A 7,904-nucleotide genomic window follows, 5' to 3' on the forward strand; every position below is an offset into this window, starting at 1 on the left:
AAAACCTAAATCCATTGCGTAGATTTAAAGATTTAAGCTTAATAGGGACATACCTTACTACTATAAGTGAAAGTGTGTCTGTTTATTTCTTTGTCTTTCTTTCACGTAGCAACGGAGTGACTGTATGATATGTGCTTTCCGCACACGACTTCCGCGTAGGAAAGCGAGTGTCACAATTTTAGTTTCCAACCGCGTCCCATGGAAATGAGATGTTTCATAGGTTTTAAAAAGTCCCAACCATCTCTACACACATCAATTTGCGATTAATTTCATCATATATTATTAAATATGTGTATGTATATGTAAAATCATCCTATAAATTTGAAGATATTTTTAGAAAAAAATATTGTTCGTATTTATAGGACTAGCTTAGCTTAGCTTTAGCTCTAGGAAGTTAAATGGTATGGTATTAAATACAAAACCAGACTTTGCTGGTCGGTGGTAAAACATAATAAAATATTAGAATAAGAAATAAATGGTATAAGATTTGCGTCCTTCGCCTCACAGACGCCAGGGGGATTCATGTGTGGCCGAGGCCGCCTCAGCATTCGATTTCTTCTGCACTTTCAGGCTTATGGGTTTAAGGAGTACACAATTTTTTTGTAATGTTTTGCAAAAAAATCTCTTTTATAATGTATTTGAATGGTATAAAACTAAAAATTAAATACGAATATACTTTTGTATTAGTAGATAGATACTATGTGTTTTGAGCATATTTATTGTATCACGTGTTTGGTTACAACGCCCTCGAAATATCTCACCGATTTTTATGATTTGGGTCAATTGGGAAGGTGTGGAATTAGGTAGTAAACTATTTTTTATAACACTAATACAATTAGGCTTCCCTGGCAGAGAGACGTTATCTGGATTAGATATGAGGTGGGTACGGAGCTGAATGTGTTCAAAGAAGTGTGTGTGTGCTGTGGCTTAATAGATTGAAAGTTTATAATTATCTTTATCATTACATTTTAAGTGTATGACAATAAAGTGCATTTTGCTACAGCGTTTTTTTTCATATTTCTATCGATAATGTATCACAAGCTGTGCCGCTTGGTTTCATTCGCGGACGAAGCCACAGCCAAAGCAAGTACTTCTATAGCTCATGTAATCTGGTAGATAAGCTACATCACTCCCTGGTACCATCAAATACCGTTCAGTGGCGAGTGAAACAACAACAAAAATACATACATCCATCCATCGTCACAAACTTTCGTATAAATAATATTAGTAGGAGTATTTGTCGTTTTGTTTTCGTGAGCCTTTGGCAACATAAATGTAGCTTTATTTCTTTCTGTTTTAAAAGATGACTTTAATTTTACTTACATAAATTATCTACAGCAATGAATTATTGACCCAGATCATTTTTTATTGTTTATCCAACAATCATAGCATTATAGTTTTCGAACAATATTTTATATCTAGAATAGTTGACCCGGTAACCGCTGTTCTACCTGACTTTTAGCAGTTAGAGGTCTAAAATATAAATGTTTTTCAATTCTCAGACCTACCCGATATGCGATATGGACACAAAATTTTATAACAGTCCAGTCGTTTCGGAGGAGTATAGGAATGAACAGTCACACGAGAATTTTCTATTAGACGCAAGTTATGAAAGCAGTCTTAATCTTCTATATATATAAAATTCTCGTGTCACAGTTTTCGTTGCCATACTCCTCCAAAATGGTTTGACCGATTTTGATGAAATTTTTTGTGCTTATCCGGTATCTATGAGAATCGGCCAACATCTAATTTTCATTCCCCTAAATGATAAGAGTAAGGCAGAACAGCGTTTGACGGGTGCAGCTAGTTCTTTAATATAATGTAGTTATCCATGTGCTACAATATTTAGTGAAAATATACCACACAATCTTAAGATGTTTTAATGATTCAGGAGGACATGGCAGTGACAGTGAACAATTGCATCTGCTCTCCGGTTCAATGCACCTCCTCCAACGCTTTTAAAGACAAGCCCTGACAGCGATGCGTTTATGACTTTATGACAACATTAACTATTACCTATAAAATTTTACGAGTTATGAATAAGGGCGATATCACACAGACTGCGTTTTATCTTGATATTTCTATTTATTAATGCCAAGCAAATGTTATAATCTTCACTGATATAATAAAGAGGATATATTTGTGTGTTTGCTAAATTCAAAAGCTTCTCTATCGATTTTAAATAATCTTTTACGATTAGAAAGCTACTGGTTTAGCGAGTATACATCTAAAAAGGCGGAGATATTGCTAAAAACCTCTTTCAAGCAAGCAAAGCAAGCTTGGTTCATAAGGACTAAACAAAAGCAAAGATTTATTATATGGATATATAATAATAATAAAAAAAATAATATTAGGTATATCATTCATCCTTTAATCAAATCACTTGTAGATTGAAGAAAATCCAATGAGACATACGTAAGTATTCTTTAATAAAAAAAGTAATAAGCACTTATAAAAGTTTATATTAATAAATGGTTTTGATGGCAATTATAACCTTATGATAAGTGATTTTTATAAAAAAAAGTTTATTTTGAGCTGAGTCAACGAAACGGGGAAATACAGGTTAGTGAAAGAATTTAGCATTTTATACATCTTTCATTAAATTGTAACATTTCAGCCGAACAAATGAGCATTGAGTACGCCATCAGTACGGTTTTACGTAACCGAATTATATATTATAATAGTTTAAAAAAACTAAAAAACACGCTTTTATCATATTTTGCAAATTGAAAAACGGAATAATTTTATCAAATTAGTGTATTGTCATCGGTCCTCAATAAATCTACAAAGTTTGAACGAAATCTAGCCGTTTAAAGTGGGTCAAAATCGCGCCCAAAGAAGTCGGTTACAAACAAACATACAAACATACAGGTGAAGCTAATAAAAAGCGTGTAAAAAGTAGGAACCATTGTAGATATAAATGAAACAAATCATGTAAAAGATAACTAGATATTAATGACAAATAGATCAAACATCAGGAAAAAATATAGATTAAAGCTTGTCTGTCATCACTTAAGGATTGTTTTACTTGTAAATTTAATAAATAACAAAATAAATGCATCTTGTCTGAAGTAAACATAGCATCGTAAATCTAAGAGCGGTTTGGTTAAGTCTTATTTTATGTTGGCCTAGAGCATAGCGATGATAACAACACATTCATTGCTTTATAGCTTACCCGCTGGTGCTTGATAATAAAAGCTTGTACAGGGGATTTACCAAAGAAATAGCTATATAGGTATTATATTTAACAAGTATAGTATTTAACGAGGTAGGCCTTTTTATGCTTAGAATTCATCTACACTAATATTTTTAAGAGGAAACTTTTGCGTTTATGTAATATGTTTTCACATATAAACTGCTGGACCGATTTCAAATTTCTTTTACCAGTAGAAAACTGCAACTTCACTGATTGAGATAGACTGTATATGTACCGCGGGCGAAGCTGGGGCGACCAGCTAGTAAAAATAATATAGTTCTGAGCAGCTGACGAAGACGAGGGTGCTCAAATACCGCCAACTTCCTGCCTTTGAACTCATAATAATTCTTAATTATAATTTTATCTTTCTTAGTTTTAATTAATTTTTTGCTTTTATTTATTAATTTAATGGTGACCCTGCCTGTATACCAAATTTCATCAAAATCCGTTACACAGTTTCAGTGTGATTAACGGACAATTATCCAAAGAAACTAACTTTCACATTTATAATATTAGTGTGATAATCTATATGTTTGCCGAATTTTGATGTGAGCAATGGCGGATAACTCATAACTCCAAACGTCTACAATTCGATCCCTCAACTTCGTACTGCTACAACAATTTGGAATTCCAAAGGCTGGATAACCTATCAAGTCATACCACACCATCAGACCAGCGCATCGTGAACGTGAAAGCTTCGCGCTGAAGAAGCTTCATCTCTCTTTCATGTACTCTTTTTATACCACCTTGTTTGTTTTCTTATTAGGCCATATAAAGGAAGTAAGAAGAATTCGATCTCGTATCTAATATCACATAAGGGATTTCTATTAAACTTATCATGTAAGTAATAAGAAAATGAAGCGATCTCTGAATCGCAATAAACATTTGAATTTGCACAAAATGGATTTAGTATAAATGAACTTGATATTAAAAAACGTAGATTGTTACTGTTTCGGAAACAAGACGTGAATGTGCGCTAGAGGTGAAAATCTATAAATGCTTTAGACCGTTCAAAATGCACAACAAATGGTTTATTTAAATATGTGTCACATATTTCTGCTTTGTCGAAGGAAGTATTGAGTCAGATTTAGGTCAGGCTAATAATAGTGTTTTTAAAATACTTTATTTTTTTCGTGCATCAAAGCTGATAAATACCTCGCACATGATCTGATTTTTCGTATTTTGTTGCTGGTCTTTCCCATTCAGTGAGTTTACCTAAATTAATTATAAATTGCGTGCGTAATATATGATTCATGATACGCTTATTCAGTTCGAGTTAATATTTATTTTACTGTTTGAAATTTTAAGATTGTAAAAGAAAGATAAAGGATTTATTTTTGATATTTAATTTTAATATAATATAATACTGAATAATAACATAAGGATAATGTCATATCCTAGGTACACATAATTATCCTCTAAAATACTGAGGTAAATTCTTCCCAAACGCACGCGTTGGATGTTATTGTGGTCTGGTCAAAAACCCTAATGCATTTATATGGATTTAGTATAAAGATTAATTTGATGAACACTTGCAAAACATTATTTTGTATTAAATTTAATGGCGTTAATAGGGAAAAAGTCATCTTAACTCAACCTTTCTCGATGTTAGTTCGTACTTATCCCGTGAAGCATAATTGATATTCCTAGCCTTTAGGTTACTTTTCATCATCATCATCATCAGCCCATATAAGTTATTATATGTATATATTGGTATATGTTGCTGTGTGCGGGACACGAGCCTCCTATGGGAGTTCAGGTCATAATCCACTCTGGCCAAGTGCGGGTTGACAGATAGACCTGGATGTTATATTTTAATATGGATTAACTTCAGTTTAACCCGTACTTCTGATGGATCTGAATTTTGGCACATAATATATACCTTGACAGCAAATGAAGAATACTACCCGGGAGTTTACATGGGCTTATAGAATGTATTCAGCTTGTAGGGGTAAACCAAATGGCCTGAATCTTCATAGAAGGCCCTTATACCCTTAGGAACAGAACAGAGAGAAGTTAAATAATTACATTTTCACAAAGCATTACGATTAATTCTCGGAATTTAATCTATGTTTATGATTTCGTATCAATAAACAAAATTTTCTATTATTGATTTCAGCACGGTTGTTTTAACTAGTTCCAACCACGCACGTCACAGCCGCAGCGTACTTCCCAGTGCCTATGGGCCAGATAACAGTTTCTATTATCATTTTCCTTGTAACGATACAGTAAAAGTATTGGCGCGTTTACATTGGCGTGGTTCCAGCGGGAATAACGGAGTCTTGTTTGACGCAGCGTTTTGCTTGTGCCGGCTTTCTAAATAAATAGTGCGGATGTTTGAAGCGAATTTTGATTACATGGGAGTTTTATTGGATTCAACATTTTTTATCAGTAAAATGAGCATTTCTGTAGATTCGTTTCGTATTCTGCGGAACGCTTAGTTCGGTTGAGTTTTCCAATTTTCTGAATAGCGATAACGTCAATTGTAATGTTAAACTAAGAAAACTGATATTCTATTCAATATGATTATCAATTTTTATATTGAAAAGGGCAACTGAGCTGGTAGCTCTGTAGCTGGGAAGCCTGATAGTGGACGATCGCTACCGCCCATGATCATTTGCAGGGGTAGGACCTCTGAAAATGCGTTGCCCGCTTTTCATGGGTTAGGGATGAGGAACGGATTGACGACGTAAATAAAGAAATTAACTGTTAAGGGTGAGGAAAAGGAAACCGGCGTCTGGTAAGCAATCGTACGAATGTCAAAACACAGTAGCACTGCCATACTATCAATTTACACCGATCACCTGTGGGGGTGTGCTTTACCCGGTGTTAGCTGTCCCAATTCGTGTTGAAGCGCGCTCAACTACCACATTAAAAATATATTTAATTAAGATATTTGTTATTGAAATATTTTCATTAATAATAGCAAAATTTCAAATTTAACTATAATCGTAATCAATTGTTGTGTTGTTATTTGCAAAAAGATATCGTATTCGTAAATTAATTACATTTATTTTATGTTTGATATAAATGAACAATTTATAAGGTAACTCCTATTTATGCTACCGCAAACAATAAATTCAAATGTTAAATTACACAGAACATATAAGTTCCCACTTCCTAATTGCTTTGTCAGACTTTACACAATTATTCTATAATTCCCTGAATATCTGCTGATTGTTATAATATCTCCTGCGATATTTGAACAACCTCAACATTTCTGACTATATCGCTGCGTCCAGTGTATATAACCACGATCTAATACTATCTAATCATCTATTCGTTAATCTTAGTATAGACATGCCAGCAATCCACTCTGGTTTTACCAGAAAATCGTCATTAAATCGTAGATCTTGCATAGCGCGATGTTACAGGCGTCAAGTTGAATCTATAATTTTACTCAATTAGCAAGCCTTTATCTGAACCTTTTGTATTGTAATTACGAATATTTTTCCTCAAAATTAAATCCAAATTGGTGCTGTAATTTAGCGTAACAGATATAGATTGTCGCATTTAGGATGCGCAATATCAGTATTGATATGGGATAATTTGTAACTAATGTAACTGAACTCGCTTCATAGTTCAGTTCTTTTGAAAGATGCTGGGAGTAAAAGGCAAAAAAGTGAATAATGGCAATAGTGCATTATATGGATATATATACAAATTATCTAAACATACTTATACTGATATATCGTGTATTTATAATAATACTAGCTGCACCCGGCAAACGCTGTTCTGCCTTACTCTTGTCATTTAGGGGTATGAAAAATAGATGTTGGCCGATTCTCATAGATACAGGATAAGCACAAAAAATTTCATGAAAATCGGTCAAGCCGTTTCGAAGGAGTATGGCAACGAAAACTGTGACACGAGAATTTTATATATTAGAAGATTAGATAAAGCGGAAGAATTTGTTTGATTTAATGCGCTAATATTAAAAAACCCTTAAAAATATTTTTTTCACCGTTGGATGCATATCCATCATAGCAGGCTATTATAGGCCATGTACCACAGGCGAGCCCGGGATACCTCTAGTCCATGACAAAGCTAGAATTGGTGAATACTTAAAACTGCGATAAATATATCCTCATCTTTTTATCCACCTTGTTATTGTAGTTACGTAAATGACATGGATTTTTCCAATTCAATAAATTGGGTATTTCCTTTGGGTAATTAGTTGCATTTGAATTAAGGTTAAAGTTTTATAAAAACCAGAATAGCAATTTAAATTATAAGTAATTGAATAAATAATATGCAATGTACTGTTTTTTGTTTATTAAGTGCATCTATATTTATATAATAAGGAATTTGAATTGATTCTTGGTAGAGTTTGGGAATTAATTATACTACCAAGGAAATATTGTTGATCGTACAGATTATAATGCATTATGATCCTCTTTTTCGAAACAAAAAATATATAAATAAATTGATTATTTACTTACTTCATACGTGGTTAACTGACAATCGATGAGTCGAGGGTTCGATACCAGGCAAGCGTGCAGGAAATAAATTGATTTTCCAATTAATATGTGTATTTGAATGTAAGTATGTTTGTAATATTTTCAGACAAAAAATTCTGGATCGATTTCAAAAGTTCATTCACCATTAGAAAGCTGCTATTTCACTGAGTGACATAGGCAATATACGTACCACATGCGAAGCCGGGGCAAAAAGCTTGTGTTAAATAAAAGAGAAAAAAGAACATTTT

This window comes from Zerene cesonia, chromosome 19 (assembly GCF_012273895.1).
Source record: "Zerene cesonia ecotype Mississippi chromosome 19, Zerene_cesonia_1.1, whole genome shotgun sequence".
In the NCBI taxonomy this organism is placed as follows: Eukaryota; Metazoa; Arthropoda; class Insecta; order Lepidoptera; family Pieridae; genus Zerene; species Zerene cesonia.